The sequence below is a fragment of the Aptenodytes patagonicus genome, chromosome 7, assembly GCF_965638725.1.
Source record: "Aptenodytes patagonicus chromosome 7, bAptPat1.pri.cur, whole genome shotgun sequence".
Lineage (NCBI taxonomy): Eukaryota > Metazoa > Chordata > Aves > Sphenisciformes > Spheniscidae > Aptenodytes > Aptenodytes patagonicus.
In genome coordinates, this window is record NC_134955.1 from 3,823,211 (window position 1) to 3,846,124 (window position 22,914).

The window sequence follows — 22,914 nt, forward strand, 5'->3', positions numbered from 1 at the left end:
TAGCTTTGAATCTGAATTTTGTAGTCTGGGTTTCCCTCTCCTTCCCGTCTGAGAGCATCATTACAGCAACTACTTGCACGGCTTCCTATCTAATTGAAATGCTAGTGGCATGCATATGTGCTAAACGAAGGAATGTAATAAAAAATTTATGAGTTACTTACACTTTGAAGCAATAAAGTGTTAAAGAGTTAAAAAGAGCTCTTTTTTTCCCCAGGTCCTTCAGGCCAGGAACTGTTTACAATGCACGGAGCACATTTGGGATCTGACTGCTGTTATTATTCCCTTTTGCAGTGTACTGTATACATATCTTTTTTGATTTCCATGAATGTGACAGAGATCTACGCGGTGAAGCATGATGCAGTGATATGAAACTCTCTCAGCGATTTTCAAAACACGCAACCCATAAATCATTCACCTTAACCTGGGCCCAAATTTGCATGGAACTGGGGGTCGATCGTCTCAAAAGCTAATTTACCAAAAGTCCAACCAATCCCAGCTGTGTGTGAAGCACATAACAAAGTTAGAAAGGTAGGTTTCAGATGGCTTCAGGGTTTGCAATGGATGCTGTGCACAGCTGTAATGATGAGTGGGTGAGGAGAGTTAAGAATGAATAAAGTGTGGGTGGTGGAAATATTCACCGGGCATGTCACGGCCAGGGGAGGAAGCACAGGGGCCTCCCAGCCTCCGTGATGGGAAAGACGTCAAGGCTCCCTGGACATGGGTCCTGGTTATTTATTTATTTCAGCTCTGACACATTCTCATTAGGAAAGCAAAAAATGTGAAACCGATACCATGCCTTTTGAAAGCAGGGAGCTGATTGTGGCTGAGCATCAGAGCTGTCTTATAATCTGCTTCCAAACGTGTGGGTGCCTCTTGGGTTTCCTCAGCTATTTTATGGCCCGTTTTCAAAGATTTCTGTAAAATCATGCCAACAATGTCTGCATCCCCTACCTCATCAGTGAGAAATTGGACCGTGTTTCAGAGTCATGTAAATGCCTTCTCTAAGAAACATTTACATCTTACAAAGTGTAAATTTAGCAGACCGCTTCATGGGGTGAATTCGTCCCTAGTTCATCTCCCTTGTTACACTACAGTTACCACGGGGATGGGTTGACTCATAGTTTACCATTATCGAACAGAAAAACGAGCAGCATGTATAACTGAACATTACAAAGGTTTCTTCCAGGATTGCCATGACGTGTGCAGATAGTTAGTAAGATAATTCATTCTTACTGTTCCCGTATTTTCATGAGAACTTACCTATAAGTAAACAAAACCCGAAGTCTAGTTTATGTTTCTTTATTGTATTATTATATGGCACAGTAAGTGTAATAAAGCAATCTGTTGACTTCTCCTTGACTTTTCATATTCGTTGCTCCTAGACAGGTTTTCTTGCGCACGTAAAATATATACAACAACTTTCATGTCTAAGGTCCTAGTAGTTTAAAGAGAGTCCATTTCTTTAGTGGCCACATATTCTTGCAGTTAGAACCTGACTGGGCTGGGAAATACTAGAAATATGTTGACTAACACACTGTTAAAAATATAAGACGTGTAATGTTTGAATAATGATAGGTATTCATGGGCCAGGGTGAATGCTTGTTCATGGTTCACAAGCACAGCTGATAGAGCAGTTAAAAAGATGCTGTTCTCCAAAGCTACTGATATTGCCTAACAGCTAAGTTGCTCAAAATGGTGGGGTAAGACGATGGCTTCACTGAAGTCTGCGGCAAACTGCATCGATTTTGTAGGAGTGGAACATTTATTTTCATAGAGAACAATGTACTCATTCAATCTGAAAGATAAGTAGGTTTTTCAAAGTGTTTCTTTAGCCAAGTAAAAGTGTCTTAAAGGACAAAAAAAGTCTTTAAACCAGGGCAAGAATCGGTGACACTGATAACTGTCATGTTTGAGGTTTTAAGGAAAGCAATGAAAATTCAAAGCCTGCCAGTATTTCATTCTTTTACGCTAAAAGACTCATGCAGCAAGAATCTGTAACCAAGAAAGAGCTTTCTGAACAGCTGATGTGAAACTTGAAAAGAGGCAACGTAACAAATGTAATGCGGGGGGAAGTGCTTTCATTCCAGTTCAGGAACATCTGGTTTATTGCAACAATAACTACTGTAATTATATCACTGCTGGAAAAGCTGCTCTAGGTTAGGTTAAGTTTGTGGGTTTCTATAATAAACACTGCTTTGGGGGAGTGGGGGTTTCAGTATTTCAGCCATGTCAGATCACGCTGAACTGAACTGTGATTTGAGGCAAAAATAACAAAATATGGAAAACATAAAAGCATTGTTTCTAACCATATATTTCTTGAGATATACTCTTGGTTTATTCCTCATTATAGCGAGTGGAGGGTATGCCAAAGCAGCAAATTGCTGGATGACTGACCATATTTCACTGATAAAAAATAAAGAAGTAATTTTTTTGTCAGTTGGAAATAGGCTTATTAATACTTACAGTAATACATATTGCTGTAATAAATAAACAAGCTTCCGCAAAGGACAGTAAATATCATTATTCTCACTTTACATACAGGGAAAACTGAGGAACCTGCCTTAGGTCAGATAACAGCTTAGTGGCAGAGGGTCTCCTAGTAAGAATATAGTGGATTTTTCCACATGAGTGCCTGCGTGATAGGGCTTACTACCCAGCCACTGTACTATTTCACTAGTCATGAAAAACGAAGTGTTTCAACTACAGTACAATGCTTTTCCACCTAATGGAAAGTCTGAGTCTACACCAGTCTTTTACTACAGCAGAACCAACTGAATTCTCTCAGTTGCCGAGTGTATTTCCTGAATATTATACAGCAGCAAGAAACGATTGTCTATTTTCTTGGCAACAGAGTGCATTTACTGACCGTAGCATCAGTAGTATTCACAGCGGTATTGTGGCTGCACTTGGATCTGCAATGGGCACTGCGCATGAACATTTTCTCATAAACTGCCAAATATAAATAAACCAGCTTGTATTCTACTGTTAGGGCATGCTTAGTCTATATTCTACGACAAATATTCTATAAGTCTACACAATTTTAGTGTATTAACAATGTATAAAAAAGAATGGGTAAACATCTTCCTGATAAGGGGAAATAGGAATGTCATTCCACATATCTGAATTCCCATTACAATGCTTCGTTACTATACAAAGGTGTGCAATAGGCCCAAAGCTGCCTCAGACCTTTGAGAATTTAAGAATGATGGAGAAAGAGATATTTTATTATTGTAGTTTGCTTCTCTACCTCCATCTCATGATCTGAAGTTGTTTGCCGCTGTGTGTTCAGATTCATACATTTGTACACAATACATCAAATAGAATTTGCAAGTTATGTGTACGCACCATTGTAACAACTGCCCCAGTATTCTTGCATGATTGCACTGGCAAAATATTACCTGAGCAAGAATCAACTTATATTACACATGCAAATGTGGGTTTGTGTGTGCAGAAGACTTCTGTTTTATAAATGCAGGTTTAACACTACCTTTAGTTTTATCTCCTGCAGCTGAAATAATTTCTACCGGCTCAGTGCTTGGAATTGAAATTATTCCTTTGCTTCAATATGGATAGAATATAATAATGCCAGAATATCACACTCTCTTTTTCTGGGTGTTACTCTGCCAGAAAAGTTCAAATTAATGGAGTGTAAATCGCATCACTTAAATGGCAACTAAACCCTGTTGAAGGCAGACCAGTGAAAACATGCTGTAATTTTCAAAGCAACATAGTAGAGGAAATAACAAAGTTGTTTTAAAGTTCCAACAAAAAGTTGATTTACTGTTATTTAGGACTAGCTCTATCTGAATTCTCCAAGACATTATGGGGTTTAGTGTTAATGGTCATTAGACTCATCAGTCATACATATCCTTTTTTTTCTATAATCTTTCTTTGTATCTTTTATATACACACACACACACCCCCACACCCCCCTCATATATGTATAAGCATATATACATATATGTCTCTTCGGGGGGGGTGTGAATCAAGAGTGACCCAACTTTCTCCATTTTCATAGAAATCTTTTTTCAAATAAAATGACATGAACCATAAACAGTAAAATATCTCTGGCTTGAAAATTTCATATTTCTCACCTGTCTGTCATCTCATAACCAGTTTTAGAATACTGGCAAGTAGGCTGCTGAGATTTTTATAAATATATGTATATACATGATCATATCATGGATACTTTTATTTTAGATATGCTCCTAGTTTCATTTCATAGTCTTTGACTACAGTCATTGCCACAAATGGCTTAATTCTCTGTGATTTTGTTGCCAAAAGGTTAAATCTCAGAATTACGAATGGAAGAACAGATCATCAACTGATGTCAGTCATCACTCACCTGTATCAAGAGGACTACAGAGCAATTTATATGAGCTGAAATATGGAAGAGTTTGTTTTCAAGATATGTAGAAAATACAAATGGTTTGATGATGAGACAAATGAGGCATAAGCTTGAAGCTTGCTCTACACTCATGCTAAATGCCAACTCCAACTCTGATCTGGTCCTTCAGACAGGAAAAGTCAAAAGTAAATGGTTTGCAAGCTGCTGGCAACAGCACTGGGCATGCCTTAACCGTGCTAGCTTTAAAATACCACCTAGAGCTGGGATGAACCCTTCACCTTTCTTTTTTTGGATGCTAAAAAATCTACATCTCTGCTCCTGCCTGCTGGGGCACTGAATCTTGGAAGACATTGAATATTGCCTGGATAATGCTAAGTGTCCTCAGATGCCTTTCTTGTCAATGGCTCTAGATACCTTCCAGCACCAGGCACTCATTCAAAAAAGGAAGTTAAGTTATTGCAGACTTTTCTTCAGTTTACGTGATGTCTGGCAGTAGATAGGGTTCAGTCCTGTAAAATGCTGACCTTCCTCTCCTTTTACTCCAATCTGGGGCTGGGCTGTTCTGTATAATGCATACCTTGCACGATTCAATATAGAGACTAAAAGAAAAAGGGATTTTTTTTTTTTTAAATAATAAAAACAAAAAATAGTGGACTGAAACATGATTTAAACCCACCCACCCACCCCCAAAATATAATTTCCAATTCTCTGGCTTTTTCTGTGTTTTTGTGGTGTTTCCTTAGTATATCTAGACAGCAGAAAAATTTGGTTGTGGCGGGCCGACTTCCTCCCATGGTGCTGATAAGTCATCACCCGTTGGTTCAACTGCCTTTCATCTCTGCTAAGCTCATATCAGAACTACTTGCGCCAAGGACGGTGTAAGCTCATTTCCAGTGTTGGGTCCCATGCTGCGTTGCAGTGAGAGATATTCACTGCCACTGACTGACTGCTCGTGTTTGCAGCAGAACTAGGCATGGGAAATGTGGGGCAGCACCTGGAACCGTGTGAGATTCCCGTTTCCTCTGCAGATAGTACTGGAGATGTTCCCCTTGAGCTCTAAGGGCTTATTCGGTTCGGGACTTTTCTCTTTTAGAATGCTAATATTGAATGGAAAGCTCTCTTCTCTGAGAACAAACAAACAAAAAATAAATTTTAAGTGAGGCAATGAGGTCTAGCAGACATAACAGAGGTCTGGGATATTTGCAGTGATATTATGAAGCTTAATAGTTAACAGTTTTCCACCACACGTAAGAGAAATATGAATGAGAACTATAATACACACACAGAGTAAAAAGAGAAAGATAATCCTAGTTCCACTTCTACAAAGATCTGAGCACTCTCATATCAAGTCTTTGACCCCTCATTTCTTTTTCTGAATTGCCTTGTTGTTGTTGTTGCTGCTGGCTGTACTTTGGAGACCATATCATTCACAGAAGCACTGAAGCTATTTTCTGTATGGATACAGAATATCTTCATATTAAGGAAACCTATGTTTTGTGGGCACATTCAGAGATACATATTCTGATAATCAGACTTCATTCACTGGTGCTAGTGCAGAAATTCTACTAGAAGCCAGGGAAACAAAGAGACTTGCAACACAATCATGAGAAAAGTATGTCCTGATAGTAAGAAATTCCGTAGACATCATTGCATGTGCTCATGAGGAGTGTTTTTTTCTGACTTTGTTATGCAACTTCAAAATGAAACATCTTCACGAAAGAGACTTTGACAGTGCAACGTGTTTCGCATTCAGCACCACTTTCATGCAGTAGTCTGGTCTTCTCACTACAGGTTAGAAATCCGAGATAAACTCAAAATAATAAATAAAAAATAAAATAAATAAATAAAAATAAAATTCAGACCATGAAATATGAAACACTCCAAAACTCCAAGTTCAGATAAGGAGCCTGACCATGCAGGGTTGAATGCTGCAAAACACCGTGAGAATTTGTAAAGCATTGGTACAAAGGCAGGGGCTGAACATACATTTCAGATCTATGTAAGGAAAGCAGTTTGTAAGGAAAACTCATCTGAAGTTCAGACTGTTCAGATTCATGTCTGTTAAAAATGGGAAATATTGGGGACTATTAAACATTTAATTTTTACAGGTGATCAGCAGAGGTTTACTGAGAACAGATGTTTCCATAATCATCACGCAGTGGAATAATTCTCAGTGTTCAAAGTCCTTCAACTCCGTACGTCCTGCATGGCAAGATACACACCGGGCATCCAGAATTACTAAGGTAGTCTACAGCGCAGAACATTTAGGAACGCATCTCAGAGCCCGGTAGAAAGTTGCTTTCACAGGCAGACATTTTAATATTTTTCTGTCATAAATGCAGTTACCAGAAAGACAGAAAACGTGCTGGTAATCACTTCACAACTCGCTTAAATCATCCCAGCATCTTCTGTTTCATAGCAGTACCTAGCATCATTATGATAATGTGCTAAATTAAAGTTACATCTTTCTGGCTGACTATTTTTTCATGTTTTTTCTTTTTCTTCCACTCCTCCAATTCAGAAATCTCACCCTCGTAGCCTCTAGAGAGAAACCCACAGAGGAGAGCTCATTTTCCCTTCATCAGAAAACTTAATGTCCTTTCAGTGCTCTCCCATGGTGCACCGGCCTTTACTCTCTGGCCTGAGCTCTTGAAAGGCTGCCGTTCACCCTGGAAGAGCTTTCCCACATGCTGTATCGTCAGGGGACTGCCTGACCGTGGTCAGTGGTTTCTGCGTGCGGACACGTAGGCGGAAAGGGGCAGAGGGTCCACACTCGAGTAGAGCAGAACAACTGCAGGAGGGAGGCCTGGACCAGAACTGGGATTTGTGGGTGAGGAGCTGCTGGCCTGCCAGGATATGGGGTCTAAGAAGACAAGTATCAATAAAGGCATTAAAAATAGAGAAAGTAACAGCTTCTCAAATTGCAGCCCTTGGTTTGCAGAAAGAGGTTTTTTCCGTCCCAAGTCACGCATGCAAAGTTTGTCATCTGTCCACATCTGCTGCAGTTGCTTGGCAAGTACACAGTGACAGGATACCTGACCTGGGAAACTACCCGTGCAAAAACTTCAGGCTATTTCTCACCTGCACCATGTTAATAGCACTGCCTTTATCTACGAGCTGCTGGGGTGGTTTTGAGTCCCCCCCCCCCTTGTTTCTCACAAATAAATCTGGGCTGCAGAGATGTTACAGAAAATAACGAGCAGTCCCAACCCTGAAATTCAGATGCAGCCTTTCCCATAGGTGAGGTGAGTTTGAACCTATGGTTGGGATCCACCTCTCATGGGAAGTTGTGAAATTCTGTGTTCCTGCTGCTGACAGCCTGCCCCGCCAGCAGTGGCACACAGGGCAAAACCCAGTCTCACTAGAAGCGTAGCATCACCCCGCTTGGTAACCGGGATTAGTTTTTTTTTGGGAAGGCTAGCCAGTTAAACTTGCACCCAGCCGTCCCTATGGTATCTGAACTAGACACCAGACACCACGCAAGGCTGCAAGACTCAGATTTCCATGATCCTTAACTAACTGAAAAATAAAGCAGGCTTGCAGTTTGGGATCTTTTTGTTTTGTTCTCTGTGTGTGTTCGTGTGTTTGCGTGTTTATGCCAGCTGTATCCAAACGATGGCTGGCAATACTTCCTGATTTTGTAATTGAGATGTATAAATACAGCAAGACTGAGATAATATCTAGTAACGTAATACTTTTCCATCCCTAGGCATTGACAGGGGTTGGTTCTTAACTACCGTACAAGTTCAGACCTAAACAAGAACCCCCGGAGAGCAGCCACACAGTACCTGCAGCACGAGGTGCTCTGACGGGGCCTGATCTTTTAAGTTGCCGAAGAGCAACCCTTAGTGCTCATCTCCCACCAGGGTCAACAGAGACTAGGAACACGCAGCATCATTTAGAGGTACAAAGTATCTCAGAAGATCCAGTTCCATCGTTGATTCAGGTTCAAATCAAGGCTATTGATATTGTCTTTAAGTCAATACCTTAGACCCTCGGTCACAAGAGGCTAGATAAGATTAAAGAACTAAGTTTTTTTAATCTATTGAATATTAAAAATGGCCACTTCTGGCTTTTCATTCACACCATCTGTTGCTAGCAGGTTGTATCGGCAGTTTCAGGACAGATTAATAATTGTTCCTGATTTTGGCACACCGAGAGGTTAAAAATAAATCTTTAGCCACACAGAAGAGTCCCCAGCCATTGATTTCTCTAAGGTATTTTGGCAACATGAAAAGAAAATATATGGTATGAGCCTTCCTAGAATTATTTCTCCCAGCCACATGTGATATAAATAAAACAAACCTCAAGAATCTGGCTTAGAATATGGAATAACATTATGCTACAGTCATTTCTGCTGTGTTTACCACAGCAAATGTTGAATTACAGGCGTCACTGTACATAATATTTAAATATTTCAATGATACCCAGAGCTCTCAACACTCTTGTTTCTTTCCCATGTTCACGACAATTTGCCAGCAACATTTTAGAACAGAGCAGTCATTTTATAGCAACTTCTTTGTGTCGAGAAATGTGTACACGCTACACAGCTGTATCTAAGATGCAGCATAACCCCCCGCTAGAGCATCCTTATCATGTTCTGGGGTGCCAAAGGATTACGTCCCGGGACGTAAGTCCGAAGGTTTCCCTGACCTAGGGGATCTGTGGTTTAGAAGCAGTGCTGTCAGGTCCTGTGAGGCTGAATTGCTGTCTCGATTCCCAGCGGCCACAACTGTCCGTAGGAGTGTTCCTCCTGGTGAGCCTCGGTGCAGCCCTGCCCAAGCGATAGAGGCCGAGGAAGTAGAAATTTAACGTGTGTTAGGCTAATACGACTCCGGTTAAATTTCTGCTTTGAGAATAACCTGACTAAAGAAAAGTCCAACCCAAGAAGAGAATGAAAATTGAGGGACAATCAAGAAAGGAGCCCGAGGAAACTGTCCATTATCTGAAGTGTAAGAATGAAGATAATGACAAATCTGTTAGATGAAAACAGATCAAAGATGACCTCTTCAGATGTAGATACCATGTTTTGATGCACAAATAGCAAACAAGGGACAAACTACAATAAAGAAAAATAGCTATGTAAAATTGATATGAGAGTTAAAAAAAAGTTTCATTAAGCATCAGTGACTTTTTCACAGGATCTTGAAGTGCACATCGGAATTGGACCTTTGGACAGCATGTTGAGCTTTTGAACAAGTTCTTTCTACAGTTATTTATTCCTTTCATAAAGTTTTGTCTTTCTGGCTACTATAACCACACTTTTCAAGAGAGTATCTGGCAAATAAATGTAAAATGCTGAACGCATCTAAAAACCTGGTCGTTATAAGGTGCCCAGCTGGAAGTTGAGCTCTTCTGGACAGTGAGTTTCTTACAAAGTGCAATTCCCCATAGGACAGTGGGTAATAATTCTATATTTGAGAGCATCTACGGGAGGGTGCTGTGGCAGGGAGGAGGAAGAGAGTTTAGTCACACAACATTGAGACCAATTTAGAGGTGGGGGGAAACTCTGACCCAGCCCACTCCTTCCAGCCTCCGCTTCCAGCCTTCTCCTGAACCCTGGGTGTTCCCAGTCTTGCTGGAGCCTCCCGCCAGTTCTAGCCTTTCCTCAGCGTAGGAAAGTAACTGGAGGAGCTGGACCATAACAGCAGCTGAGGCCAGCAGAGGAAAGGACTGGGAGTATTGCTGGCAGCGCACTTGGGAGTATTAAATTTCCAGTCGGTGTTGACTGGAAATACATTTTGTAGGGCTTAATGAAGAGCGAGGGAGGAACAAAGCATGAGGGTGGGTGCTAGCAGGGATTAAGCAGCTAGATGAAAGGTCGTTATCTGACGGAAGGGAGGGAGCAGGCATGGGAAGACAGAGTATCTTTGGAGCGAAAAGAGGATTTTAATGTAGATCTTCCTTGGTCTTTATTTCTTGAGGAGTTTATACGATGCTTCTGAATCTATGGGTTGGTGGGCCCAGATTCCTACAGAAAATCAGACGTGTGCTCAGTCCTGCATCTACTTTGAGCTGTTATTTTTGATTTGTGGTCATCTGACAGTTTCATTTGAGGGTTAAAGAGCCTCCTAAATACACAGAAATGACCTTCGCAATGTTCTGGAGATGTGGGTATTATCACCTTCATTTTAATTAATGGCTACCTAACTCATCCAGAGTCACAGCCTGACTCAGCATCAGGGCAAGGAAAGAATCCAGGAATCCCAACTCGCCATCACATGCTCTCCCCACCAGCAGGACACCCTGCCACCACATGACCTTGCGGCTGGGACAGAGTGGACGGCGGATGTTTTTTCTCCCTGGAAGGCAGTCAGTAGCAATGTCCACTGACAGCATGCATGATCAGATCACTCTGTGGTCAAAATAGGAAGCATTATTCATTCTTCTTTTGGGACTGCAGCAAATCCCTGCACGAAAAGTACTGTCAGCTAGGAAAAAAAGTATGCTTCAAATAAAGCCCAATGATTTAATTAAACATTAGATTAAGTCTCCCCAAAGCCACTAGCAAAAACACCACAAGCATATGCAAAAGATGGATATTTGTGGATGGACCTCCACAACCTTTTTCACAACCTTTTATATAACATTAGTACAGGCTTAGACAAAAAGTAGTCTTGTTCTTTTCAAGCCAGCATGAAGTACAGCCAGGAAGTATTAGTCATCAGAGATTTTTGGTAGTTGTAGTTTGGAACCCCAACTGGAGTGTTTGCTTTGTACAGTGCTAATAAAAGCTAAAAAATCTAAATCAAGAATTGGCCACTATCTCGGTCAAATCGTATTTCTTTTTAAAACAGCTTTTGACTAAACTATTGCTATTAGAAGAAATTTTCCTTTTTACGCCCTCACAACACAAGACAAATGCAAAAGAAACAACCCTTCCCTCTTCCCCAAGGAATTGTAACAACATTTTTTCAGTAAGATTTTGCAGGATTTTGTATTAAAACATATTCTGAATTGTGTTTTAATGGGGGAAAAAAAAATATTATTTTTGTAACCAAAATAGAACAGATGTAAAATCTTTCTCAGAAGGTTTTTACCCTCTAGAATGAAACTGAATATTTTTCATGTGTTAGTCTGAAAAACATATTTTAAAATTTTGTGAAACAATACATGACTTTCTTCAGTTACTGGTCATTCACAACGGTACATCCATCCTGTATGTTTCTGTGTTCTTGTCACTTTGGCAATTGCCAGTTTTGGCCAAATAAAGAGTATTTTTGCACACAAATAAGATTTGCTTCTACAATCAAGATGAGTTTCCGCAAAGCATTTAAGCAGTAAGTACAAATGGTTATGTGTGCTTTGAATTCCTGAAATGAATCATGGAAAACTCTAACATAATAATGTGCTGTTATTAAGTGCTATACAGCTACAGTTGCTATAAAATCGAAGAAGAAATCTGAGGTAGTGAAATAAATCTTCAGCTGGTACAAATCAGCACAGCCCTATTGAACTGAAGAGGGCTACATTGATTTAAACGAGCTGAGATTTTGATATAGTTTATTCACTATACTGAGTAAACTGTGGCATAGGGTGGTGAAGTCACATGATTTGCCCCGAAATCCACGCTCCTAAGGCTATCTTCAAGAAGGCCTTCTTAAGCATGACGTACAGTGTGGAAAAGTGTAGAAGGTATGGTGGCTAAAGGGTGCAATAGAGGAGCCAGATGTGAATCAGTAGAAGTCTAAGCCACCGTGTGCTGGAGAAGGTGCCGAGGCTCCCAGGTGAGTGCTGACTTGAGAGGGAGCTGAAGCACAAGCTGTCCTGCTCTCTCCTAGGTCCTGGCTGCTCATTGCCTCCTCCTGTCCATGCTGCCTTCTCTCTTGTTCATATACCCGTTTGTGCAGCTAGATGGTCATCTGGCCCCAAAAAACCTGCGTCGGGTTAAAACCAATTTGGTAGAAGATCAGGTAGTTTTAACGCGGGTCAGCTTTCTGACTCAGTTCTTACCTCTGCTGGCAAATGGTTAGGAGTGGTGTGGTGGCACCTAGGACAGCTTCTCTTGGTGGGAATACCAGTAATACTGATTTAAAGAGTTTCCAAGAGTTATACCTGAGGAAGAGGAAATCCCATGTTCTCTTGCTTGTCAATACTCAGGATAATATGGAATGGAGTATGCTAGGACCCTAAGGAAGCATGACTTAAGAGGTATTTATTATTAGCTTTCCTGCTCTACTCCTTGCTCCCTAGATTAGTCACTTACCACGTCAGGAAGAAGTGTTTGTGAGATAAGGCCATCCCATCTGGGCCTTGGTACACAGGAATAATAACGTGGCCAGTGCCCAGCAACACTGTGATTAAAGGTAACTTTTCGGCAAAGTTCTCACTGGTGTCAGTGATGCAGGACTGGGTCCCCTGTACCGCTCAGGACCGCTTACCTCCTGTTAATTCACCCGGCAGCTCTCACCTCTGAGTGCCACATCAAATCTGCATGGGTGTTCAAAGCAGCTTGCAGGATTTGCTCCTCCTGACCCTAAATGACTCTGCTGAAACAGATCCCTTATGATTGCTACACAGCACATCGTGTAGGCTAACAAACTACTGGCTCAGTTTCTCCCAGTGGGATGGATTTTTTCAGTATGTGATCTCCTCCCCTTACTGGCAAGCAAAACAGCGATGTGTTACCTCAAAGGCACATCTGCCTTAAGCATCACAAAGTAACACCAACCCATGAGAAGCAAAACTTCAGAGGAGGTCAATTTAATTCAGGTCATAACAGGTATGTTATTCCCAGCTCTGCAAGCTTCTGTTTCAAGCGCTAGTTTGCTTAAAGAGTAAAATTATTCTAATCACAAATGCACCCTTTTCAGGCGTGTTGCCTCTATTTTGTTCAGGCTTTTGAGGAATTTCATAGCAGTGCTCTTACATCATTGCACCCTGACACAATATTAACCATTGTGAGATAAAGCATGGTTTTTTACATTTGCATAAGTGTATAGCTTTCCTTTCCATTAGCCAACATTTTCCTTTTTCAATTATGAATATTTCAAATCATGCACATTCTTCTGGGGAATGATAAAGACATCTGTATTTTAGGAAAAACAACGCTGCTTCTAAGTGACACCAGAGCAGGGTGGTTGTATGTTACCTAGTCATAAATTATGATCAAGACTATATGTCAGAAAGTGGTACAAAGCAGAAGGCACATGAGAGGTGTGATGCGTCCAACAATGTTCCCCACTTCATGGTAGAAAGCTCCCCTACATGCGGTATCTGGACAGCTTCGATTAGACACCAGTATGTTCCAGGAAATTGATAATTATCCTTATGGGCTCCAATTGAAGAAGTGTGATAGCAATGATCAAGATAAAAAAAATGAGATAATAGTTATTTATATGATTGACATTCTGCTTCAGTGTTTCCACACAAAGACCTCTCTCTCTGCCTGACATGTAGGCGCTGCATTCCCAATGCATTCTTGCAGCCTACACCACATCACCGAACAATAGCGAGCCTTCTTTCATTTTCCTGCCTAGTTTCTGTGAACAGCACTCTGTTGACAACCGAGTCTGTTCTCAGTCCTGAAGAATTCAAAAATTGAACGATATAAGGACAGCCTGTGACTTTCAGGAGGCATCTTAAAGCATCCTATTTTTAAAATTGTGGTTTGGTGCTTCTTTTTCTGTTTTGTTTCTGTTTCAAAGGAAACCTACAAAAATGCAGTTACCCTGCAGATCTGTCCTCAGACCAGAAAGCTGCTCTGAATGCGGCACCACTAGTAGCACTAAAATGCAAATACATGGATGACTTTCTCTGTTTGACCATTCCAGAACAGCCTTTGCCCTCTAAACTGTAATGTTAACGATGAGTGCCAAACTGACAACCCCTGTGCAGTGGCAATCTTTTGCACAAGAAAAATAGATGCATGGACATTGGTTTGCTTTCCTTGCCAACCAGTCCCACGCATAAAATGGACAGGCCACATGTAAGATTAAGAAAGTCCAGCCTTCTTAACACTCATCCCAACTCCCTCTCTTGTTCCCAAAGAATAATGAGTTTTGGTCAGACGACAAGGGCTTCATAAATATGAGCAATGTGCATAAAAGACGCAGATCTCTCTCTCCTTTGTCACATATGAGCAAACCACTCGCACCAAGACAGTGTAGTGCTTAGTCTTGTGGCTGGCAGTGAGCCAAAACAAGACAGAAGAGATGGGAAATCACTGTGATGAACTTGCTGGTATGTTATGTCTTTCTTTGGCTGATGATAGACATCTATACCTGGGCAATATATCCCATAAACCATAAGTGCTTATAAACCATAAGAGGAGAGGAGAGGGGAGGAGAGGGGAGGAGAGGAGAGGAGAGGAGAGGAGAGGAGAGGAGAGGAGAGGAGAGGAGAGGAGAGGAGAGGAGAGGAGAGGAGAGGAGAGGAGAGGAGAGGAGAGGAGAGGAGAGGAGAGGAGAGGAGAGGAGAGGAGAGGAGAGGGGAGGGGAGGAGAGGGGAGGGGAGGGGAGGGGAGGAGAGGGGAGGAGAGGGGAGGAGAGGAGAGGGGAGGAGAGGGGAGGAGAGGAGAGGAGAGGAGAGGAGAGGAGAGGAGAGGAGAGGAGAGGAGAGGAGAGGAGAGGAGAGGAGAGGAGAGGAGAGGAGAGGAGAGGAGAGGAGAGGAGAGGAGAGGAGAGGAGAGGAGAGGAGAGGAGAGGAGAGGAGAGGAGAGGAGAGGAGAGGAGAGGAGAGGAGAGGAGAGGAGAGGATATCTGAACTTGCTGTATTGCTATACCGTGCCACTTTTTGTGGTACTGTTTCCTTTGCACTACGAGGCTAGTATCAGAGACTAGAAAATGAGCAAAATCTCTCCCTATCTAGTCAGTTGTGACAGTTTTCTAGTTTGAAAAAAAATATGGACCGTTTTAGTGTATTTTCACAGTAATATTTCTGTTGTTGGTATCCTTGATTTTGAGTATGTGTGTGTGTGCGCGCACATGCTATTTCCACCTATTCAATAAGCCTGATGAACTTGAAGCACCCTGTCTTAACACCACTTATACAAAACTTCAGCATTGTCTGCATCTTACTTCAGGACCTTACGTATAAGGATGCCTCAAGGAAAGCCCACTCTTAATTTAGGCCCAATTTGTTCTTGGCTTCTGACTTCTCTGGGTGGATCTGGCACAGTCAAGGCCAAAATGGAACATCAATGAACAAGTGTGCTGGCGTCACTGAAAAATGAAAACAATTGGAAAATGACAATCAAAGGAAGGTGAAAGATCTAGTCCCAGGGCTTCCTGTTTCAGCCGAGAGTTTATTCAGATGGCCTCCAGATAATCTAAGCCAGATAGAGGGCACACTGACTTATTATGATGTTTATTCTCTTGGCTTTGTTAGCTGTCAAATGCAAGAGCAGTCTATCCTGATGCATTTATGCTCTACCATTTCCACACATCTTCAGATTTAGGCTTTGGTTTATGGTGCTGCCATGGAAGCAATATAGAATTGAGAAAGGGTCTAAGCAATAAAAACGAATGAGAAAAAGCAAGAAATTTCTGTCCTCTGACATCTTTCATGACGTAATTATGTAGGGCATTATTTCTATAGCAATTAAATATACTTAGTATAAATATTTCCCGTACAGTAGTGTAAAGGAACCATAGCATGCAGAAAAATCAGTCCCAAATCATGCTAAGTCTTTCCTGCAAGAAGTGGTTAGCTAGTTCAGGTACTAGCTACTTTGAATTAGGTAATTCAGGTGTCAAAACAATATTTAATACAAAGACAAGGACAAACTAGTGTATATGGGAACCAGAAGTCACAATCAAGTTATTTAACCAAGTTAAATACCTGGTTAGCTTATCTTCACTGCAAGTGAATTAATAGCCTATGTATTAAGGTATAAGTAAGATATTATAGTATCTTCACAGTGAGAGTCAAGCTCTATTATCTCCACTGGAGGAAAATACAGGCTCCAGCTCTGGAAGTCAAGGTGGTATCAAGAGGACAGAAACTAGCCTAGGCAAAGAAAAAAAGAGGACAAGGCTTAGAGCAACAACAGCATCGGTTAACAGTATATGCACATTGGAGAGTTGACAGAATGTCTTGCCCGGCTTATTCCACTGGAGAGAAAGTCGTGTTCATGGTTTTCCGGGCAGAAATTGTTTGCATTTATCCCTGCTGTAGCCCCGCTGAAACCTGGGACTTGCACTAAGAATTTGGGATTTCTAGCTCTAAAACCGAGTTTCTTAAGCAGCACAAAGGAAACTTTTGTTACGTGTAGCACTCGTGGAACTACTAGGGCAAATGTATCTCCTTTGCAACTTCAAAGAATGTCATGAATTTGGTAAGTGCTAAAATTTGAACTGGTCAGAACTACTAGTATATGCTTGAAGTCTGTTTCTATCTTATCCACACACATGCCCAGGAAGATCATATGCCAATATGTAAGAGTATTTTCAAGATGTAGTTCTTATTACAACCTTATTTTGAAATCCATCTTTTTTGCTCATTGTTGTCGCACTGACTTAGGTGTTTTATCCTAGGTTTTACATTTTGTGCTTCTAAACCTAGGATCTGTCTCGAGTATGATAGCAATCAATCATATTATTCAAGTGCTACATCCACCTCCTCCTTTTTTGATAGCGTTTATATTCTGAAAGCTCTTAGGTCACAGAACTCTGAAATTCACCTTGCATAATACACACTCACTACAAGTCACTAAAATAATTTCCTGAAGGTTAGTTATTAGTAGAAATTTTAATAATGTTTGCTCATGTATTTAACTTTAAATGGATGCTTAAGATCAGAATCTGAACTGTACCTTTGACTGAACCAAGATCAAGAATGATGCACCAGTCCAATCAGAGACTGAACAGCTTTGAAGTTGTTACAGATACCCAAAATGTTGTCTAAAGCAATGTTAATACAGACGTTGCTATATACATGTTGAGTGGCTGTACATGAAGAATGTAAATTAACAGAAGCACTAAGCTCTCCTGGGTTTTTTTCTAAGTGTTGGCTAGCTGCAACCTCAACTCATACGTGATCTACTGTCTAACTACTGTCTATCTGAAATCACACAACGTATAAAATAGCCAAGGAAAGTTCTTAATGACTTATAAGACACAAAATGTATCTACTATACCATACTGATGAAAATTAATCCTATGTGGGTCTACTTTTTAGGCACAAGTGATTCTGAGAGTCCCAGCTGTGTGCTGGGCACCTCCAAAGCACAGCACACAAGTACAGGGGTGATGGCGAAGAACCGGCACCCGAAGGCAGTGAGCAAGCCCCCAGCAGAAGGCACGGCCAGCTGGCCCTGGCTGGGCAATCCTTCAGGCTGGGACCAGAGACTGGCGTCCCCGTGGGAAACACTCCTCCCTACCTGTTGCCACAGCAGTAGTTTGTGGGCTGTGCTTGGTGGCTATCATTTGTGCTTAAATGCCTTGGCCAAAACTGAAGTATACTTCTCTTGTCTAGTGTAGCCCATCAGAAATGATAGTGAGTATATAACACATCACGCTTCCTTAAAATGAGAGTATGAACATTTTCATAGCCAAAAAGGTAAACAGAAACTTGAGGTATTGCAATGCATGACAGCTGTCCTCCTCTCCTGAATGGAAAGCCCGATGATAAACAGAGAGAGGGGCTCTGGCCCATCAGGCTGTTGCTACCACAGCCTGAGCTGCAGAGGTGTTCCTCCGCACCCTTAGCGTAATAGCTGGCAAATGAAAAGCATTTGAGCAAACTTAATCTGCAATAATTATATATTACAAATGTATTTATTCTGTTTAGGGAGAAACTCCTTGAAGGCTCCAGATGAGACATTTCTCACATATATTATTTAGCTTTTCCGGAGGCCTTAATGAATTGCTTCAAATTACAGACTTAGGTATTGATTAGCCTCATTCAGTTGAAATCTAGGCTTAGCAATCTATACTGGTCTATAGTTTATTTGTGATATTATTCCTAATAAAGAGCTGCAATTAATCCACATCAAGAAAAATCAATTAATACAGATTTGTATCACAAAGAAAGAAATCCTCCTCATATCTGCCCACTAATCCTGAAGCTTAGGTCTTTCTTTGCTACCAAGGAGGACAGATAAAAAATATTGATTTCACCCTATTTTTACAACTTATAGTGATACAATAATAGCACACAGAACAGACGGGGCTTATCAGTTAGAACTATTTTTATATATGATGATAGATGAGGACACACAATGCCTTTGTCCTCTGCATTGTTAATAATTATTAATATGATGGACTAGTAGTTCTGTAATAAGAATAATCATTCCATGCATAGCGCTCAAAGAGCGTGACTTCACTTCTGGTATGATTACGAATTTTGCACCCTATGAATTACAATACAGTAATGGTTCCAGAAGCAAAATTGCAGTTAGCTGGAGCTGCATGGGAAAGAAGGACTATTTTGTGTGATTTTAGTCTAATGGTACAACGTGAAGAAACACAAGATGTTATCCAAGCTAACATCTTTCTAATTTTATCCAGTTCTATCTGCCACGTTAACCAAGCTAATATCTAACCTAATTTATTAGAAATAAAAAATCTTATCAGAGTCTTCTTGCAGGAAGCATCACATAAACACCATGAATTAGATTTTGCAATTTTAGAAGCCAAACTTTATCCTTGCTACACAAAGAAGACAACAATGTGTCATTGTCCTTTCACAATTCCTACTGTAAACAGTTTATGTGATTTATTCTTTTGCATGCTAGATAATTACATATTTTATACCAGTGTATCATCAGTATGTTGTTATTCTGACTGCCCCATAATAGAAATTGTGTATTTTCCCACTGCAGTGAATGCTATTCTTAACATACATTGGCCTCAACCAGCTAAAAATATCAGAGTTCTGTTGCCTGTGGGAAAGTTTTGCTGAAGTTATTTCTATTAAAAGTTTAATATTGGTCCCTTCCATTTTTCATATTGTATGTGCCATTCACATTTAATGCTGTCTTCTCTGATATGCAATTACTTACAAGTACTTAAGTGTCACATATGGCACATATTAGACAAATAATGCCCTAATTCACTCTAATGCTAACATTAATATGAATGATTAGGAATGAGATTAGCACTAAAGAATACCATTTTAAAATAAATTGTGATGACATAGCAACAGCTATATGAAGGATTAAAGAGTATGGATTATTGCAGGTTATGGTTCAAGATATCATATGATAGGGCTCTGTGTTTGTTCTTGTCAAGGACGCTAGGCAATTAGAGGCCCAAACAGCCAACTGTAATTCTTACACCGAGTCTTTGGGTTTGCTGTGGGTTTTTGTAACTCCTATGCGTTTTTGACAGACAGTAGGTTCTGAAAAAAATTAAGGATCGACTTGCTGTGAGCTGTCTACATCCACAGAAAGCTTTTTCGGCAGCCATTTAATTTACCTGGCAACCTAGAGCCAATCTGACAGGGCAGATAAAAAGGAGAAGCTCTGATTTTATAAACGTTCTCTGTTGAACCCAAATTCATATAATCAATGAAGATGCCACTAAAAATGACAATATTTATTTTCTTTGCTGTTGTTCCTTTAAATTTATGTCCTTGTAGCAGTACTTTTGCTTTTCTTTCTCCTTTCTCCAGAAGATAACAGAAGCCTACTTAGAAATCTTAATTCATGCAATTACACCAATAACATCCATGTTATATAGTTCCCTACCTACACAGTCTGATCCCCATTTTTCTGATGTCTCCAAACAATACTTTTATATTTCAGCAGCTTATAAATCAATACTGTTTCATTCAAGGAAGTGAGCAAGGAGTTGACAAACACTAATTATTCCTTGTTTAGATTATCAGATTTTGGGAAGGACCAAGGAATAAAGATACCATTAGCTTTTGGCCCACTCATCTTTTTTAACACAAAGGAGGAAAATATTTTAGCTCCTGAAGGTCTGACCAAGTGTTAATACCTTCAGCTTCACTGAAGCTTGCAAGTGAAGGAATATCAGTGATGTTCTACATATCATGATTATTAGCATGAATAAGTGATGGTGCAGTTGAGAAAAAACAAAGGAGCAATTAAATGCTTTTCTCTTGGTAGCTGCCTACACTGGCACGTAAAGACCAGTCCAGTATCAGTCTCAGCTTTGATTTTCCACATAAGCTCAAGCATGGCATCCTCTGGATGCAACAGCCTTTTGATTATTCATTACAAATGGTGATCTCTGGAGCTCAAGGAGGTTTTGCTAATTATCTCCAATAAGAATCCTGCTATCAGGATCTAAGAGTATTGTAGCAAAACCTCCTCTCACAGTGCTGTTGCCAGAATAAGGACAGTTAAAAATTAGAAGGTATTCAGGTAATAAAGTAATATGGTGTACACAAGTAAAAAATACTGTTTGCTAATCAGTTCTCCGGGGGACATCAGCAAGTGCTTCATAGACAACTAGTTTTTGTGGTACGTGATTTTGTAATAAAATAATAGATGCATTAGTGTTGCATCAAAACAGGGAACAAAAGAAATGGGCATCCAGCATCTATTCCACCATGATACAGATTGCCACGTTGTTTCTCGTTACTGAGCTTATATTGGTTTAGATCAAAGACGATATGTTTAATTTTAGAGATTCATACAGGAGACTGCATTTGGCTCATCCAAGACAAAATTTACAAAGGAGACTTCAGCTCAAGCTATAGCCTGTCACTCTGAGGTGTGCTGCCGGAGGTGCAGCGAAAGCCCTGAGTTAGGATCTTGGCTTTGCAATGCAAGGCGTGAGGAAACACATGTTTAATGTACATGTTTAAAAATACATGTTAGGACATATGAAGTTCAGCATATTGAGTACGAAGCCACTTGACATAGTCAGGTTTTGAGAATAGAAAGTTAGACATGAGTGCGTGTACATTTACCCCATAGTTCTACTCCCAATATAATGTATTCTATAGGGTTTCCTAAATGGACTCTTACTCATACTAGAGCGTATATTTCAGAACATCTATACTCTGATTTCAAAATTTGCAGCAATACAGAACCCACCTTAATCTTCACTACGTTATTCTAGAGAAATGCAGAAGCAATACGCCTTTTACATCCCTGTTTGACAGCTTCCTTTTCATAGATGGTATTTGCTGCTTAGTGTTTCTGGAAGTTTATATCCAGCTGGTATCTATTGCATGCACTGGCACTCCAGAAAACCACTGAGCTCCTTTAAAATTCCTGGGTGCAGATATATGGATATTTTGATCTTAACTCTGATTTCAGTAGTTTGTGTTTAATAAGCTCCTGTCGGAACTTATTAAGGTTACTGTTGGAAAGGAAAACATTTAATGATTCCTATACTCATTACATGATATGGATTTTTTTCCGAAATAAAGCCAGTTCTATCCCTTTTACCTTATTGTTCTGCTATCGTAAGATAGTGAGAAAAGTTAGTATTGTTCAGAATTTCTTCTTAATATATGAAAAAAATAAGCCTGGTGGATACAGATCTGCCTGCTCTCCTTATGTTTCCCTTATTATTCTTCTGCAGTTTTAAGCTTCTCACTCATATGTATTGCTACAAGCTTCCTCTTCTTCACACATATAATTAAATATATAGAAATGTAATAGTTATTTTCCCCTCTCCACTAACCTAGAACCTGTTGATCTTTTTAACTACAGTGAATGTCTTTATTAATCGTGGCTTTTCTGAATACTCAGTAAAACAACTTCACTGGGATTACTTATATGCTTGAAGTTAGCATTTAGACATCTCCTTGAATTGGGGAATATCTGTTTTCAATGAAAGAGCAAAAAAAGAAATAACAAAATTGGTTTGTCTTAATCTGAAAATCTGAATTAACTAATATGGAATACAGCCAGTTTTTAGCACAACTTCCTCTCAGTTTGTTCCCTATTTTCTCTTCTACTCTGTTTCTGTTTGATCTTTGGATTTATTTTCACCTCTTACTCTGTTATTTTAAATCCATCATGCAAGTATGTCAGCCATGTCCTTGTGAGGGCCCTCTCCAGATAATGTGCTGCGTGGTGTTTAATACACGTGCACATACACATAAACACATACACATACATGCTTGTTTCTTCACTTGTGTGTAATGAATGCTTATAATATTTTTCCAGCTGTTTCTGTGAGCTCAATATCCTTAAATGTAATGAATATCCTATTCATTAAACAACAATCATAACGGAACATGAACGCATTTAATACACGTGCATTAAAAAATTATTTTCCTCTAAAAGCGAACTGCAAAGGGAATTGAGGCAGGGAAATAAATCCTCCCCCCTATTTTTTATTTAGCGTATGCAAGTATTGCCTGTAAAATTCCACTCTCTCCCCCTTCCTTCATCTCTGTCTTCCTGAGATTTTGAAAGCCTGTCTGCCAGCAAAAGCTTTGCCAGTTTGAGCATTTCTTATGGACAGAAACTAGAGCTATTGAAAATGACTGCACCAACCGAAGCGTGTCCCCCAGATGCCGACGAGGGTTTGGGTGTCTGGAGAAGGATTGTACATTAACATATCAAAATCAATCTAAACTAATTTAGTTGTGCTGGCAAGAATTTTGTGTATACAAAAAGCTTGAGATACAGAACGATAACAACGAGTATATTAAAAAAAAAATCAAGCTGTGAACTCTTTCAAGCTTCCATTGTA